This window comes from Myxocyprinus asiaticus, chromosome 36 (genome assembly GCF_019703515.2).
Source record: "Myxocyprinus asiaticus isolate MX2 ecotype Aquarium Trade chromosome 36, UBuf_Myxa_2, whole genome shotgun sequence".
Classification (NCBI taxonomy): Eukaryota; Metazoa; Chordata; class Actinopteri; order Cypriniformes; family Catostomidae; genus Myxocyprinus; species Myxocyprinus asiaticus.
In genome coordinates, this window is record NC_059379.1 from 1,350,001 (window position 1) to 1,370,000 (window position 20,000).

Below are 20,000 nucleotides of genomic sequence, written 5' to 3' on the forward strand. Positions count from 1 at the left end.
GTCATAGTTTACCCCAAAATGAAAAGAAAGAAAATAAGAAATCACATTTTACTTCAAGAAACTGAAGCCTATTTTTAGGACCAGAACATTTTTTTACATTGTGACATTATTTTTATGACAATTAAAAACATTCCATTACTCTAATACAGAATAATCGAATTGTAATCACTGTAACACGAAATGTAACAATATAGTATTTACACATTATGGAAGTTTTTGTTGTACTGCCTTTAATTTATGATGATTTTTTTACATATTTATATTTCCATTAGCTGTGCACAGACTCAAATGTTTTATTAAGATTCACGCAGCGAGTATTGACACTATCACACCTGGAGTCACGAGTTCGAATCGGGTGTGCTGAGTGACTCCAGCCAGGTCTCCTAAGCAACCAAATTGGCCCGGTTGCTAGGGAGGGTAGAGTCACATGGGGTAATCTCCTCGTGGTCGTGATTAGTGGTTCTCACTCTCAATGGGGCGTGTGGTAAGTTGTGTGTGGATCGTGGAGAGTAGCATGAGCCTCCACATGCTGTGAGTCTCCGCGGTGTCATGCACAACGAGTCACGTGATAAGATGCACGGATTGACGGTCTCAGAAGCGGAGGCAACTGAGACTTGTCCTCCACCACCCGGATTGTCCTCCATTTCACCCCAAAAACAAAAGAAAATTTTATTAGAATTATATTTATTTATTTATTTAAAAAAGAAAAAAAATAATTACAGTAATTTTTACTGTAATACAATAAAAATACTGCAGTACAACAATGAGAATTCCCATTGAATATTTAATAATGAGAATTTAGGTGTGAAAATGTGCTGAATTGTCATGCAAATAATGCCACAATGCAAAATGGTCCTAAAAATAAGCTTCTTTTTTTAAATCTATCGTTGAAGCAATGTGTGCATGACTATTTTTGTGTTAACCATACAAATTGACAAAGAAATAGTCTCAGAGACTGTGAAATAACCTAAAGTCAAACCCTGAAACAAACTCAGATTAAAAACTAAAAAAAACACACTACAGCTCTTAGACTCAACCAGCAAACACACACATACAGTATCCTGAATACAACATGAATCCTGTACATCCTTAAGCCCACATCCCTCATAAGAGTTTCCATCAAATGATTTGATCATGTACCACAGAAATTAACTCGTAATATTTATCAGACAAACGTTATCACAAATCTTACTCGGGAGACACTTTCCGTTTGCGTCTGGTGGAGATGTGAAGCTTTCTCTTCCACAGAGCCATGATGAATACAGACACTCAGACAGAGTTTAAAGGAAGTGAAGTATTGTGAGGAATGAGACCAGACCGTCAGGTATGACCGCTATCAGCAGGAATCATCTCAACTCACTCGTTCCCTTTCAAACACACATTTGTGTCTGTTTTGTACACATGCACTAGATGGACATCTTTGATCGTTTTGATGCATTTATAGCGATGTGTGCCACGTTTTAAGAGCAGTATAAGTGCAACTTTTAAAAACATGTCTCATTCTGCTGCTGCCACAGACTGGGAGAAACACATGCCGTTCTGTGTGGAAACAAACACGGGAGATGTGAGATGTCGCTCCGGTGAAGACCAGCGTCTCTGCTTTGGCCTGTTGAAGCCGGTTGAAGAACCCAACATCGCCATGGACCGTATTACGTTTGTGTATTCAGAACATTTCAGCGTGGATTGTATTTGTTTTCAGCTCAGATCAGCACGGACTGCTTGTGAACCAGTCACAATATGATTCAAGCTTTGCAAAGGAACTGTTATTGATAGATGCGGCGGTTAAACACTACCGGACCTGCGAATAAACCTTTTAATTCACGAATGTTTCAAATGTCATGACTGTTTGATAGTTGCTGTGCTTGAGTGAACATTTTGATACATTCAGATGAAATGTGTTAGCTGTACGTTATGGGTAAACTCTGAAATGTAGTTTTATAAATTATAATGTGAAGCTTGTTCATTTTCTTCCGATTGAGTTATGTATAGCTGAATTTAAGGGGCTGCACGAAGTTAGCCAATCAGAACAGTGGGTGTTTACATTAAAATCTTAAAGGGCCAGATAGCTTAAAACCAAGCGTTTCAGACAGAGGGCCAGGGTGGAAAATGATCATATATTAAATTATATATACTGTGTATATACACGTGTATATATACACCGATCAGCCACAACATTAAAAGCACCTGCCTAATATTGTGTAGGTCCTCCTCATGCCGCCAAAACAGCGCCAACCCGCATCTCAGAATAGCATTCTGCCCGTCTGGCACCAACAATCATCCATGCGATTATCTAATCGGCCAATTGTGTGGCAGCAGTGCAGTGCATAAAATAATGCAGATACAGGTCAGGAGCTCCAGTTAATGTTCACATCAACCATGTGATCTCAGTGATTTGGAACGTGGCATGATTGTTGGTGCCAGACGGGCTGGTTTGAGTATTTTAGAATGCTATTCTGAGATGCAGGTTGGCGCTGTTTTGGTGGCACGAGGGGGACCTACACAATATTAGGCAGGTGGTTTTAAAGTTGTGGCTGATCGGTGTATATATATATATATATATATATATATATATATATATATATATATATATATATATATATATACACTGTTTATATTTTGTCAGGGGAGTCCGCATGCCATATTCTTTATGCAGGTTACACATCCAAAATATGCTGAGAGCTGTTTCTAAATTACTTTTTTGCTATTTTATACACATCAGTAAATCAAGACACAATTATACACACAGAATCAAGCAGCAGACATGTTTCATGCTCCACTACTGCAAAAAAACTAAAACAAAAAACAAAAAAATTGTTAATATAATTGTTTGTGCAAAGGAGTATAACTCAATGGAATTAACTTCAATGCAACTGACACTTTATAATTAGTTAATTGTGGCAGCTGTAATAATCTCGATTATTAATTTGATTCATTATGCAGCCCTAAACCTGACGTATTGCATCTTTAGGCATTAAATACAATACTTTACAACAACAGAAGCTTTAGTTCCCCCTTGTGTCAAAACAGCCTGTTCAATTAACAAAAACACAGTTATTATTAACAGTAAATTTCAAGTAAATAGTGTTAAAAATGTTTTAGAACATTCAGTACTCAATACTACTACTAATATAAATACTACGACAGAAAAGTAATAAAAAAAAAGCACGTAACCTGCAGTATTATTGCTGCATAGTGTGTGTGGTTATTACACAATCAAACCAAAAATATTTTAAGATTTACGCATTTCAATTTCATGATAAAATTCCATCAAATTGAATTTAGTCATCTTTAGCAAAATAAAATAAAAAACTAAATATTTTCTTTTTATTAATTTAATTCTGTTAAACATTATACAATTGAAAAAATTCATGAAATTGAAATGCGTTAAATCTGACAAAGAGACTAAAATATTTTTCAGTGCATTTATGTCATTAAATTGTTTTATCAAATATAAGCACTTCAAGCACTAAAGATATAAACTCAACAAATATATGAGCCTATTTTAAAGATTTATGCGTTTAAATTTTTATAACAAAATTAAATTAATACATCATAATAATCTTCTTTTTTTCTTCTTCTTCTTCTTCAGTTTTTCATTTATTTTTGAGTGTGGCTTTACCATGTGTCTGATATAAATACAGGTGACTTTGACCCACAGAGGTCATCAGCTCCCTCCAGCTGTAATAATAACACACATCTCATGTTCCACATTGAGCCTGTAGGTGGCGCACTGATGTGTTCCTGCCATCCAGTGGCATTATTTATTTTGAAAATGAATGAATGAACAGATGAAAAGTGAAAGTGTATAATCAGAACAGCAATTAACAGTCTTTCCATAAGTACCTGATATACCAGCTAATGACATAAGATCAGGTTTAATTAATCCTGAGATTTATGAACATTTCTCTGTATCATCTGGATGAGAGCATGACACCTGAATCTAACCTGAGGAACGTAAACCAGCTGCAGAATTACAAATAAAACAGTAACAACAGTGAGGAACACCAATCAAACTACAAGAGGAAAAAAGACAGGAAGATAGTCAAAGTGATCTTAGGAAATAAAGTGAGAGACAGACAGACAGACAGACAGCTAAAGAGATTCTGGGTAGTTTTAACTTGTTAATCTGTTTTGGCCTTCACCTCAACTACTCTGACAATCCAGAGAGTGTTTCTTGGATCACACACACACACACACACACACACACACACACACACACACACATTCACATCACATGCACACAGTACACAGAGCAGTTATTGTTTTTATACTGCTGTTATTCTAATGATATTTTCTCTCCCATAATCTCCAGCAGGGCCTAAACTCAAATCTCTCTGCATTTGTACATTTTCCTCAAATAATTTTGTATGTTTATTAAACTTTTATCCTCTGAACAGGTGATAGTTGTCATGTAGACAGTGAGTGTAACAATGTTTCATTTGTATTGTTATAAGATTTAAGCTGATATAAAAGCATGTGTTCAGATTGACCCTGATAGGAAATCAGGCCATGGAAAAGTGACAGAAAAAATGAGACACACACAATACTGCAGTAGCACATGACTGACTGACACACACACACACACACACACACACACCGTATATCAGCACTACACTGCAGTCAAGAGTATTAAGATCCTTTAACCTGTGTGTGTTCACCTGTAGACAGGTTAGACAGGTTCCTGCACAAAACACACAGAAATTAGACACACACACACACACACTCACACGCTCACACTCACCGTATATCAGCACTACACTGCAGTGTATTAAGTATTAAGATCCTTTAACCTGTGTGTGTGTGTGTGTGTGTTCACCTGTAGACAGGTAAGACAGGTTCCTGCACAAAACACACACTCACTCACACACAAACACACACTCACTCACACACACACACACACACACACACAACTCACTCACACTCTTACACACACACACACACTCTTACACACACACTCACACACTCACTCACTCACACACTCACTCACACACTCACTCACACACTCACTCACACACTCACTCACACACACACACACACACACACACACACACACACACACACACACACACACTCACACACACACACACTCACTCACACTCACACACACACACACACACACACACACACACACTCACACACACACTCACACACTCACACACACACTCACACACACACACACACACACACACACAGAATTAAACAGTAATCCAGGCAGCCTTATAAACAGTTAGACTTGAACCCCTTATAGACACAAAGACCCAGTTTCCACCTGGTATTAAGATGCGTCTCGAGTGATCCGATCACATGTGGTCAGGTGAGACACGTCGCTGTTTACACCTGGTTGGATTTGGAGGGGAGGGACACACGTGATGACGCATCAGTCAGTATGTCAGTGTGTTACTGCATGATAATAAACCGCAACAAAATCAGAAAAGACGAAGATTGGCCATATAGAGGCTTTTTTATTATTACAATAAAATTATACTGTAAAAATTATATCGTTTTTTGTGATTAACATTTTTTTATTGATTCATCTATTAATCAAAGAAAAGCAAAACATATACAAACAGAATCAATATTTACCCCCCCCCGCCCCCATCCCAGCCGACCCCCAACAACACCCCAGTGGTCATGTAATTATACACACACACAAACAAACAAACAAACAAACAAAATATAATAACCACACACATCCACTACACCTCTCTCTCCACTGTCCCTCCCCGAGAGCCCTCCAAAAAAGCCAGATATTTGCCCCATTCCCCCATCTTCTGGATGACCCCTCTTCAAAAGCTGCCACCCTGCCCATCTCCGAACACCACTCCTGAAATGGGGGCGCTCCAGCCGACTTCCAACCCCTTAAAATTATCTGTCTGGCAATCATAATACTAGTTAGGACCCAGTTTTTTATGTGCTTATTCTCCATATTAATGACCACCCCATCACCTAAAATACAGAGTCTGGGGCAAAATAAAATCTAAGAGCCCAATACCTCACACATAATACTCTGAATCTTCAACCAAAATTCTTGGATCTTAACAAATCCCCAAAAGACATGGGTTGTGTCTCCATCTTAAAAATATATTGTTAATTGTTTGTTTATGATACCTAATGCATTAGTGTAACCAATTATATTTATATACTACAGAAATTTACAAAGATTGTATTAATTCCAATGAAGAACTCTTTCCATTGATTGGACTTTCCCCCCGAGTACTAACACATCAATATTCCTCTTGAGATGTGACTTTGTCTTTACACAGCTGGGTGGAGAAAACAAACAAAAAATCCGATCAGATGATGTAACATGTCAAACAATTCCAAAGGAAAGTTGTATTGCTCAGAGGGTGCTCTTTCAGAGCTCAGGGGACTTAAAGGGATAATTCAACCCCTCCCCCCTCCCCCAAAATGCAAATTATGTCATCATTTACTCACCCTCATGTCCTTCCAAAACTCTCTTCCTACCGTGAAACACAAGAGGAGAAATGTTAAAGTAGGTTGAAGCTGACTTTTCCCAAACTTTTTGTGTTCCACAGAAGAAAGAAAGTCATACAGGTTTGGAACAACATGAGGGTGAGTAAATGATGACAGAATTAAATACTTTAAATAGAGTTCTCAACTTATGTTTCATTAGTAACACCATTGTCTCAGTTGATTCTCCTAAAAATCCTTAGGAGAAATGAAAGGTTTTTCGGAAACTTCAGAGGCGACACGTGTGAGATGCAAGAGACTATGTCACTTACTATGATGTAATCTGTTTAGAAGTGAGAGTTCACCAGCAAACAGTGTTTGTGTGTATGACTGCTCATGAAAGGCAGGTGTGGTCATTTTTAGCACACAAACACACTGTTTGAAGAGTCAGAACTACACCTGAGAGACTCCAGTGCCTCTGGTTCCCTCAACAGTACACACTTCTCAAACACTGAGAATCAGTGAGAGTACAGTAGATGTTTCACCATGAACTGTCATGAAATCAGTGTTGATTCACATGACACACTCTGTTATTACAGCAACATGAGAATGTCAGAATGACACATTATTCCAGGGAGAAAGAACCATTCCACACCCATTCCCCAGAGAACACACACACACACACACACACACACACACACAAGAGGTATATCAGTGGGTTATATATAGCTCAATATCTGTGTTCACACATCATTTTATACTGTTGTTAATACTATTTCTGAAGAAAGACATAAATAAATATGGATGAAAGCCAAAATATTAAATGTCATGGATCAGTATTTACTGATTACTCTATTATTTTGTAGAGGGGGTCGAAATGACAATTTTCGCCTATGATTTTGGAGCAAAACTACAGGTCTAAAAAATAACCTTAGAAAGGTGTCAGCACTGTGATTTTATTTGTACACACAGATTGGTAGATCTACTATGAAAACCAGTTGACTTCAGCAGCTCTTGTTGCTTTATATACCAATGGTGTGCGTCCAAAAATGGGAAAAAACACTTTTTTTGTGTCATTTTTCCAAAGTTGGAGTCCCTATAACTCCAGACGTATTTAAGATATCTTAGTATCCTTTTAGATTCTGCTTCAGAACAAATTTCATTTTTTTCATCTTTATTTTTAAGGCCCTATATGGTTAAATCCCAGAGATATGAAGCTCTCAATGTGGCTCCATGTGTAAACTGTACAATTTGTCCTGTTTTCAAGGGTCGAAAACTAAATGTGGGTCACATGGTATGATGCTAGTTTTTCTTGTACAACAAAACAAAGATCTGAATTACAAATAATGCTGAAACTAGAAATGTACCTTTACGTATTCAAATTAAAACAATAATGTCAAAATCTCAATTTCTAAGAGTTCAGACATACACTATTATTCAGAATAAGTGACATATGTGGCTCTTCATTTAGTGCAATACCTATATTTGGATTTCAGAAATGTACCACTAAATCCAAGAATTAAGTCGTCCTGCTATCTCAAATCATGTGTCTTGATAAAAATCTCATAGACTTGCATTGAAGGAGGGACTCAAGTCATATCTAGAGAGCAGAATATCAGAGAGACTTTGGACAGTAAACAACCACCTAGCAACCACTCAGAACACCTTAGCAACTGCAAAGCGATGCACTGGTAACCATCCATCTAGTCTTAATTGTCATGACAAACACTTCTCCATCTGAACATTAGAAGATGATGGTTAGAAAGCAAGAGCGGAGGTGATGGAACAGGAGGAAGAGAGGACGAGTTTGGCGGAGTAAAAATCAGATTAGCTAAAAAACTGGGTCACATCTCAGTTACACCTTACTAGAATAACCAGAGAAATATTGCTGCATGCTGACAGTAAGACAGAAAAAGAGAGACAGACAGCCTCAGTGCTGTATGAGCGATGTCAGATGTCACAGGAAGTTTTGTATGCTTGACTAATGGAGAGATGAGATTCTCTAAACACTTTCATATTCCAGATGTTTTCAGAATCAAAAGAGACTAAATCATAAGAGTTTGTGAATTAGATTTGGTCTGGCATGGGTTATGGGGTCCTTTCAGTATGTGTTTAGTTGGGTATTTCAGTGTTTGACGAGAGAATTTCAGTTCTGTATTTAAATCAAGTGTATGTGTCACTTCATCAGACATCATTTAGAAGCCAGGTTCACCAATATAAGTACCATTTTTTACTAATCTTTTCACTTTTCAACTGGGGGTTTTGCAGAGATACTGCAGAGAGTCTAAGATTGATAAATAATAGAATTGTCCTTAAAATATTCCATATATTTCGATATTTCAACTTCACATATCATCTTCGATTGTCAACAGTCTTGTTCCTTTCTGCATGCAGGTCTTTAAATAGGTAGTTAACTGATAAACTAGGACAGGGTTTTCAAACTGGGAGTCCTGGAAGAAAATGTTAGGGGGAAAAAAAGTAATTAAAAAATTAACATTTATTATACTTGACTTTATTATTATTTTTAGGATTTTCTCCCCTTTTTGTCCTCAATTTGGAATGCCCAATTCCCAATGCGCTCTAAGTCCTCGTGGTGGCGTAGTGACTCGCCTCAATCCGGGTGGCGGAGGACGAATCTCAGTTGCCTCCGCGTCTGAAACCGTCAATCCACGCATCTCATCACGTGGCTTGTTGAGCGCGTTACGCGGCGACGTAGCGCATGTGGAGGCTTCACGCTATTCTCCGCGACATCCACGCACAGCTCCCCACGTGCCCCACCGAGAGCGAGAACCACATTATAGTGACCACGAGGAGGTTACCCCATGTGACTCTACTCGCCATCCGCCGGGGGACGGAGGAGTCGCTGCTGGCTGCCTGGAGCGGTGGAGCCGCTTCCAGGGGCGGAGGGGCTCGCTACCGGCCACCAGAACGCGGAGGGGCGTTCCATCCGCCAGGGGTCGGAGGACTCGCTGCTGTCCACCCGGGGAGGAGCGGCTGTTGTCCACCAGAGGGTGGAGGAGTGGTCAAGGACCAGGCGATGGCGTGTCTGGGAACCGGCGAGCAACTTTTTTTTCTCTCTCTCCTCTCTCTCTCTCTCTCACTGTCGCTCGACTTTGCCCTTTCCCTCTCCTCTTTTCCCTCCCCTTGTCTCCCTCCCAGGTCTCGAATGGCGGGGAAAGCGGGGGGGGGGGATGTACGTCATGCCAGGAGTTCCCCGGCCTGAGGCAAAGGAGGGAGGAGTGTGACGAAGAGGAGGGCGGGGCCAGGCCATGAGTGTGCACGGCCGGCCCCAATCAGGCTAATCAGCCGAGGAGAGGGATAAAGCTGAGCCAGATGCGGCAGTTTGGGAGAGAGAGAGCCGCACGCAGCTGCCGTGTGTGTTTATGCTTGTGTCTTTTTAAGTTTTCATCAAACATTATTTTGATGGTTTGTCCGGTTCCCGCCTCCTCCTTGCCCATTTTAACCCCGTTACATTGGTGCCAAAACCCGGGAAGGAGGAGGGATGCGCTGTCGTGGAGTCCTCGCTAATGCAGTCCACCCAAAGGAGCAGCCGCGGCCGTCCGCCGGGGTTCGGAGGAGTTGCTGCCGGCCGCCTGGACGCGGAGGAACGGCCGCCGTCCATGAGGGGCGGAGGGGCTCGCTACCAGCCACCAGAACGCGGAGGGGCGTTCCATCCGCCAGGGGTCGGAGGATTCGCTGCTGTCTGCCCGGGGAGGAGCGGCTGTTGTCTGCCAGAGGGTGGAGGAGTGGTCGAGGACCAGGCGACGGTGTGTCTGTATATGATATGTAAAAATGTTTGTTAATGTAATTAATAAAACTTAGTTTGAAGTGATACTGAGAAAATATAGTTATTTTTAGTTCAATTTTACTCCATTAAATTTTAAGGATGTTTGCTGAAATTGAAATTCGTAAATCTTACAATTATTTTGGAGTGTATCTGTTCCATATATTGTATGTCAAAATTATTTTGCGAAATGGTGTACACATTTTGAAAGCTCCTCTCTGTTGTCAAATTTCCAAACTTTCTCACTCCCTGTACAAAGTTTGCTGGTAGAGTTCCCTGTTCGTCTGTGAGAGTTCATGAGGAGTTTGAGCTATATAAAGTTCTCTCGCTGTCTGTGTGACACTTAAACACATTCCCATGCGAGCAGAAGGGGACACGGAGACTCTGAACAGCAGCCAATGTTAACACTCACGTTACCTGTCTGCAGAGATACACCTGTTCTCTCAGGGGAATACCACCAGGTGTGTGTGTAAGTGTAACAATACTCTGTTTCTACATTGTCTGTACACTGAGATACAGCTGCATTAGCCTCACACCAGGGCAGTTCTTATAAGATTTGCCGTTAAACCTGCTGTCACCTGAGAGTAAAATCCATCAACGGTGAGACATAGAATCAATGGCTCTGTTCCAAACCTAGTGAGCTGCCTACATAGACAACACTTTAAGCAGTGTTCATTTTCATGTTTTTATTATAGTCATAATTTATGTCTTTCGACAAGAATGTCCTTTAAATATAGTCATTTTTGATTACTAATATTAGTCTATTTATAATTTTAGTCAACAAGTACAACATAGAATTGTCGATGATAATGTGCAAAATTACCAAAACATGTATCAAACTGTAAGAGGCCAAACTTTAACCAAATATTTTAATATTGTGTAAACTATTTACAATTATTTAAACATGTTTAAATAATATGTAAGATTAAACAACATGAGATGAAATAATAAAATATAATGAATATACTTAAGTATGAGCTGCTTTTAGAAGTGGCTCTTCTGTGAATTTACACAGTTTATTGCGTTACGTGTAGCATGTTTTTAAGGAAACGGCATATTCACATCGCATTCTGACTAACTTGTAACTTGGTTCAAGTTCAACTTTTCCGTCTCGGCTTTGTTCATGTTCATGTTTACAAAATTTTTTAAAAAACCTTCGTCGACAAACTTTTTCGGCAGTAATTGCATGACGAGAATGTCACGTAGAAAACCAAAGTATACTTCGGCATTAAACTAGGAATATTCCGGGTTCAATGCAAGTTCAGCTCAATCAGCAGCATGTGTGGCTTAATATTGATTACCACAAAAATTTCGACTCGTTCCTCCTTTTCTTTAATAAAAGCACAAATCTGTGTTCCAGTGAGACACTTACAATGGAAGTCAATGGGGTCCATTTTTGGAGGTTTTAAAGTCAGAAATGTGACGCTTATAATTTTATAAAAGCACTTACATTCATTCTTCTGTTAAAACTTGTGTATTATTTGAGCTGTAAAGATGTTTAAATCGTCGTTTTTACAGTTTTAGGGTTTACCCCGTTATATCGTCATGGCAACGAAGTTGTAAAATTGTCTATAACTTCACACAGATGTGGTTAGTAAGTGACTTAATCACAGTAAAATCACGTTAACACACATATTGTTTATGTCTTGTGTTTATTCTTTTGAAACAGTGAGTATTTTAATGTTTACAGATTGACCCCATTGACTTCCATTGTAAGTGTCTCACTGGAACACACAATTGTGCTTTTTTTTTAAAGAAAATAAATCTTTGTGGTATTCAACATTATGCCACAAATGCTGTCGATTAAGCTGAACTTGTATTGAACCCGGAATATTTCTTTAGGGCAGCTTTCTAACATGGAACCTCATATGTGATTGATTTGGAACACTCTTATAATCAATATTTCTCTTGCTTTTTCTGCTATCTTAGCTTAATTTTACACTGAGCTCGTCACAGTGCAGTCTGGGATTGCAAAGAACAAATGTAACGTTGACTTAAGGTCTCTCGGAAGGTAGCATAAAGTTGCTGCTTACCTTACTAGGATTAGTCTTGACATTGGGAGTGCACCTTTGATGCCTTAATATGCTGTCTAGCAAGGCAGCTCACGATGCTCTCAATCTTTCCATTTGGCTCAACGTCATGGCCTTCAGGAGGTAAAGTGTCTGCACATTAAGACAGACGAGTGCTTATGTTCCACTGCCCATCCTGCCGTCTCGTCTAACTTCATTAACGGCAACAGAGAGCGCTCGCATTAGCAGTCAGCAGGGACTGAGGTGAGAGACATCATTCCGTATCGCTTAACAGGCGGAGCGGCTGTAATTGTCGGATCGGTACAGCTTAAAGGGTTTAAAGTCGTTTCAGTTCATGACAGAAACAGAGGCACTCATAGGGTGTAATTCCGGTATCTACCAGCTAATACTGTGCTCCATTCAAAGTCGGATGTGGGGTATTCCGACTTGATATCACTGATCTCCGACCATAAAGGAATTCCATTGCCCGATGCTCAGAAGATGACGTACAAGTATGAGCAATGCTCATAAAATGTGGTGTTTTGATCAGTCTGTTTTCAGCATAGGAGCAGCTTCACTTTGCAAAGCCAAAATCACGCCCAAAGCACAGACTCAGAGGAATCGTTTGCAGTTACACACACATGACATCAGTCACACACTGTTTAAGACGAAATCCAGTGTGAGGCATGAAGCCACAGGGAAAAACACATCTCCAGAGATGAGAGAGATAGAGGTGTTATTACTGGGGAGAGAAGAAAATGAGACTTTAATGAGGTTCAATTCTACACCTCACATCTCATTTGTTATTCTACACTGCCTCACTAATACAGCGGAGTGTGTAAGTGTGTGTCTCAGTGCACTCGTAGCACATCAATTGTTCTCTACAGAAGATACGTCACTCATCAGAATACAGGTTTAAAAACAACCTGATCTCATGGAAATTATTTGACCAAAATGACATGCTTCATTACTTGGTTTGCTGCAGTTTTCCAGTGAAATGTCCAGCGGGGGGCGCCAAAAGCGAGCGAAATGATGTCTTAATCAGACGACGCTTTTAAGGTGAATGTTAGATGGAGGTTTTAATGAGTAAAACGTACCTCCTTAACCTAAAACTTTAACCTAAACCTAACCAATACTGATCTAAAATCAAATGAGAGGTGAACAAAGTCAAACACTATCATGTGAGCTACCGCGCAAGCTAATCACACTGGAATAAGTGTGTAAATGTAGAGTCTGTAATATGATATACGGTTTATGCATACACTCTGTACAGTATGCTGCTTGTAGGATGGTGCCACACGAAATTTCATTATACAAGTTATAATGACAATAAATAAATTAAATTCAATGATGCATTATAATAAAAGTATTTCGATATCATAACATAGCAGTGTAAGTGTTTATAAAGTCATAATCAGCAGCTGCAGTCATGATTTGTGTGAAAGTGAATAAAACGCACAGTTGTTGTTGCGCCTCTAGTGTTCATTTCACCAGGAGATTGATCCGAAATGTAGAATTTGGCACGTAATTGTCAGTTTGCAAAAGTGTAGTTACAGTAACGTTCATTCTATGAGACTAGGCTGTTTAAAAATCATCAAGGTTATCCAGGGTGTGCTGAGTGACTCCAGCCAGGTCTCCTAAGCAACCAAATTGGCCCGGTTGCTAGGGAGGGTAGGGTCACATGGGGTAACCTCCTCGTGGTCGCTATAATGTGGTTCGTTCACGGTGGGGCGCGTGGTGAGTTGTGCGCGGATGCCGTGGTGGACAGCATGAAGCCTCCACATGCGCTATGTCTCCGTGGTAACGCGCTGAACAAGCCACGTGATGATGCGCGGGTTGATGGTCTCAGACGCGGAGGCAACTGAGATTCGTCCTCCGCCACCCGGATTGAGGCGAATCACTGCGCGACCACGAGGACTTAAAAGCGCACTGGGAATTGGGCATTCCAAACTGGGTGAAAAAGGGGAAAAAGCCAAAAAAGAGAGTTTCGGTTGTTTTTAGTTGGCTTGATAACAGCCTTTTACTACAGTGAAATGCTCTCATCTCCCTTTCTGTCCACAAATACCCGCTCTCATGGGGTTATTTACCATTGTATAGTAAACTGTAGCAGCCAAACATAGAGGAATGTGAAAGTATGCAAATGTGCAACTACAGTCATTCTAAACCGAACCGAACTCAGAACACATCAGTCACTCAGGGCACCAGATAGATAGGTTTTATGTGTATGGAGCACAGAACCGCTCTGAAAACACGTGTAATACACTGACCCCGTTTACAATGTATTTAAGAAAGCACTAAACACTACACAAAACAGCTGCGCACATACATGCGGTTTGATAATCATACTGGTGTCAGAAAACAGTACTTCAGTACTTCAGTACAGTATACCACATCTCTTAATCATACTAATTCAAAAAACACCATCATGGTCATTCTGTCAATTTAACTGGAGTTGCTCGACATACATAAAATGTATTTATTTATTTTTACTGGTGAAAGAAAGAAATACATGATGAGAGCCAAAATATTAAATGCGATGGATCAATATTTACTGATTACTCCATTATTCTGTAGAGGGGGACCAAATTGACAATTTTCGCCTATGATTTTGGAGCAAAACTACAGGTCTAAAAAATAACCTTAGAAAGGTGTCAGCATCATGATTTTATTTTTACACACAGATTGGTAGATCTATTACTAAACTCAATTGATTTCAGCAGCTCTTGTTGCATTATACACCAATGGTGTGAGTCCAAAAATGGGAAAAAAACACTTTTTTCTGTTAATTTACCAAAGTTGGAGTGCCTATAACTCCAGATGCATTCAATATATTTTAATATCCTTTTAGATTCTGGTTCAGAATGAACTTTTCTTTTTGTATCTTCATTTTTAAGGCCCTATATGGTTAAATCCCAGAGATATGAAGCTCTCAATGTGGCTTTATCTGAAAATATTAACATTTTTCACCATTTCAATGGTCGAAAACCCAATGTATGTATTACCAGGGAAAGTTTATGTTGGAGGACAGATAGTATGACAGTGAGAGGTTAATGTTTTGGAATCAAACCCTGCTTTCTCCACTTTGTGTTGAGGATAGGAGAGGTTCGGTGGTGTGCGGTGGATGATGATTATGTTAGTTTTATTCTGGGTGTTTAAGACTAGATGATGTAACTGCAGCCACCTTCCTCTCCTCCTCCTCTTCTTTAAAACATTACTCTTTTTTCATGTCAGAAACTAAAAGCCGAAAAGCGAAAACTCTGTTTGTCTGTCTCTCTTTCAGGACAGTCAAGCTCAGTATTTCCCGTATACAGACATGCCGGTTACAGTTACATCTCACTTAAAACTCTCTCTCTGACGTCGTGTGTCTCAACCGATCCCTGTATGTGTGTATTGCTGTCATGTGTGTATATACTGTGTTCAGTAACTCTAGATGAGTGTGTGAGTCTCTGTGACATGTAACTAAACACCCTGCGCACACACACTGACCCCAGATCAGCATGCAATGCATACATACCACAGTCTATATAGTGTATAACCTCTGACCTGCTGTGTAGAGTTCAAATTTGCCAAACACACACATATGCTGTCAAGCTCCAAAAAAGGACAAAAAGCAACATAACAGTACCATGAAACTAGTACATACAACAAGTGCGATATATTCCGAGTCTTCTGAAGTCATACGACAGTTTTGTATAAGGAACAGACCAAAATGTAAGTCAGCGTCCACGTTTAGATGCACGATTTTAAACTGATAATGCTTAATAAGCTGACAAAGTGGTGGTCATGTAAATACAAGCAAAAATCGCTCGGTACACGTAGATTTTTGCCCGTTATCCCGATTTCGCGTTGCATGTATACAACTTTTTCTGACATTCTTACCGGCTTATCCAAGTGTCGTGCGGAAGACTATTTGCATTTTGACGTCAAAAGCAAAGAAAAATCAGATAATTTCAAATCTCATGTAAACAAAAAAAAAACGTATTTTATGTAGTTATCAACGTAAAGGTGTGCATGTAAATTAATTTTACTCAATCATTTGAATCTCGTCTAAGATAGCAGCTCACGTTGAGGGAAAAGCTAAAATAAGTGTGTTGGCTTAAGTATTTAATATAGTGGGTTTACGTGAGCAGTCTTTTTGATTGCACTTGTAAAATTCGCGCCAACCGCGTGCAGTTGGCTACACAGGCCGTGCTTAACAAAGGTAGCTTGTTAACTTATGACTTCTAAAGTTAATCGAAAATAGACCGCTTAAAACGGAGGCCTCATCCTTTGGCTTAATCCTTTATCAGGATGCTTTGGAAGTAGCCAATCCTCTTGGCAGGAAAAAGCATAAATTACTATGTGTTTATGCCACTCTTGCAGACATTCCTCCACATCATAGATCAAGCATTGATCAAATGCAACTTGTTTTGCTTTGCAGGGAGCAGGACTTCAAGTTCTCTGGACAAGAGAAAGTGTTCAGCCCTGACATCAAAGATCTCAAAGATATCGAGGTAAGTGGCAGAACTCTGCCTGATGGACAGGTGATCCGGTGAACATTATCTGCAATTTGTGGGGATAATCTGGGCTCACACTGTATTGGTGGATTTGTGGAGAATATCACAAAGAGTTTGAATTTTTGCAGATATTGCATGGGGACATTTCAAAAAGATCCTCTGTGCAAAGGAAGTAAACGCACAGTAAAGTCATGTATTGATCACGTTGAAGCTCAGAGAAGTGATGCTACATTAAATTCCGTCTGCGGGGTCAAATTTGACTCTTGTGTTCAATGGACTCAACTACTTTCATGTATGTCAGCCTGGGCTACCGCCTTGTCTTGGCCATGATGTTTTTGAAGGTGTTGCATCATGTGATTTAGCCTTATACATTAATCATCTTGTTACAGTGGAGAAGCACTTTAGTTACCAGGAATAACGTTGACGAATAAATCAGCTGTCATCCTCGGGTAGTGATGCCAACAACAAACCCAGTGATGTTGCTCCAGGGGCTGACAAACTTTCTGGCCATGCAGTGCAAAACTGGTGTTTACTTAGGATGCAGCCAATTTTGATTGGAGACTAAATTAAAAAAATCCATCTAAAAATGAGGCGTGGCAGCTAGTTTTACAGCTACGACAAATAGTAGAACTTGTACGTGCACCAGCTGTTTCCACTGGTCAGATAGCATCCTTGGAGGTTTTAATTGATGAGTATTTGGATTCTCGATGGACCAAAGCATTTGGTCTAAAACCAAAGCACCATTACTTGAGTCACTATCCTGACCTGATTTTTCCCATTGGCCCTCTAATCCGTCTGTGGACACAAGATTTGAGAGCAAACACACGTGTGCTCGAAAATCCCATAACTTTAAGAATTTATGGCAAACACTTGCTGAGAAACATCAGCTTCTTCAGGCATATCTGTATGCTGGCAACTTCCACAAGACATTGTAGTGGAGAAAAGCACAGAGTTTTATTTCAGAGAATACAATGAAGAGATCACACAGTCAGTTTCCAATCTGAACTTTGAACCTGTGAACGCCGATATAACCAATGATGTAACAGTCAGAGGCACAACATGCAAAAACGGAAACATGTTTGTATTGATCAGTGACACAGATGAAGGGCTTGTTGTTGGAAAGATCAAATTAGTTCTCATTCATCAGGGTGTGTCTGACATTTTGTTACACTGGAATATCAGGCTGTGCGGCTTCCTAACATGGGTGTTTACGGTATTACACAAGCAGAGAGAATGTGCTGTGCAAAACATGAGAATCTGTTGGTTTACTACCCATTGCCAGAGTACAGCATGTGTGGCATTCCTGTACTAATTCTTCATCACGCTTTTCTCTTTTTGTAGAACAATGTCGACCTGGTTTGAAGAGGTAGAGGCTATAATTCTGCAGGCATCGTCCAATCTATCCTCAGTCATTCTGCAACAGATCATTTCTTTTTTTCTCCCCAATTTGGCATGCCCAATTCCCAATGTGCTCTAAGTCCTCGTGGTGGCATAGTGACTCACCTCAATCCGGGTGGCGGAGGATGAATCTCAGTTGCCTCCGCGTCTGAGACCGTCAATCCGCGCATCTTATCACGTGGCTTGATGAGCGCGTTACCGCGGAGACGTAGCATGTGTGGAGGCTTAACGCTATTCTCCGTGGCATCCACGTACAACTCACCACGTGCCCCACCGAGAGCTAGAACCACATTATAGCGACCATGAAGAGGTTTCCCCATGTGACTCTACCCTCCCTAGCAACCGGGCCAGTTTGGTTGCTTAGCACACCCTGGATTCGAACTCGCGACTCCAGGGGTGGTAGTCAGCGTCAATACTCGCTGAGCTACCCAGGCCCCCGCAACGGATCATTTCTAAACCTCAGGGCTCTGGACTAGAAAGCAAAGAAGACTTAAAGGGGTCATGAATTGGAAAATCAAACTTACCATGATATCTTGACATATAAGAGTTCATAGCACTATAAAAACATACTGTAAATTTCAGAACCAAACATTTCTTCGTTAGTCTAAAAAAAGGCTTTATTGAAACCAATGTGCCAAAATGACTCATTCTATACTTCCTCCTCACTAATACGTCATAGTGAGGTATTACATCAGCACAGGCCAGCCTCTGCATGAACAGATCAACGCCTACTTTACTGTCGACACTGCTTAGGCCCGCCCACCAGTCTTGCGTTTAGAGTAGTTATTTTTGGAGCAACAGGAGATGTCACGATGGCCACGAAGATGTCAAGACGTTGTGCAGTGCCATGTTGTGAGAAACTAGATTTCTTGCATTTACTTACCATGGATCCTAACATTAAGATAGAGAGGCTTACGTTTATTTTTAATGAAGTCCCGGATCACGTCAGTAAGAACGTGTTTGTTTGCTTGCTTTATTTTACCGATGATTCTTTTACAAACAAGACACAGTTCGAAGCAGGCTTTGCAGAGAGACTTAAATTAAAAGTTGATGCAGTGCCAACTATATTGGACCTGACAGTGATGTCCAGCAAGAAGACCTTAATGATATCAACTCAAAAAGCTGCTTCAAATTTTGTCCAACACACTCTGGCCTGTCTTGCATTACGTCCCACTCCAAGGCAGCCAGGCCAAGTTTGAACTCTACACGAGCCTCCATCATCTCCAAGACATGGCCAGAGACTTTTCAAGACCCTTGGGACCAAATGCCTCTTGAAATCTGTACGGCAATCTCTACAGGAAAAGACCCAAACCTTGCTGAAAGGCGCCAGATGGTGAGATCTGCAAGTTTGAGCTTTGTCCAACATGACCTCAATGTCTTACAATCTGTCAAAAGATTGTTAGGGAGTATCCTGACAGCTTCGGAGAAAAATTTCCAAATGGTTCGTTATTTGGAGGAGGTTAAGCATCACTCCTACTACAAGTGAAGACGTGAGATGAAAATCCGAACCGCGAGAGCAGTTTTGCCTGTCATAGATCAAGGCCAAACTTTGGATGCAAGAGAGGACCAAATTACACCTATGGATGGGTGAGATTTCAGCCCTTCCACCAGAGGAGATAGAGGAGACGATAGAGGCCAAACGTCAGCAACTAAAGGACATTTATAGCCATGAGGGAATTGGTGGGGTAGAGAGAGCAGAAGTAAAGAATCTCAGGGAGAATAAATTCTGTCTTCTGCGTCAGCATTTATATTCCACTCCAGCACCTTCAGTTGAAGATATTGGGAGACAGTGGCCTTACCTATTCCACCAGAAGTCTATCTGTGCCAATATTTACTTGCTCACTGAAATGGATGTACTGTATGCTTTGGAGACATCCATGAATGAATGCAGAAGAACCATCA

The 20,000-nt window shown here is 40.4% G+C and overlaps 1 protein-coding gene across 2 annotated transcripts in view; it reads right to left on the bottom strand.

Moving 5' to 3' along the window:
• Positions 1 to 20,000, bottom strand: part of LOC127426652 (rho GTPase-activating protein 44-like) — a 61,401-nt gene that overhangs the window by 33,846 nt on the left and 7,555 nt on the right. The window lies entirely within an intron of this gene.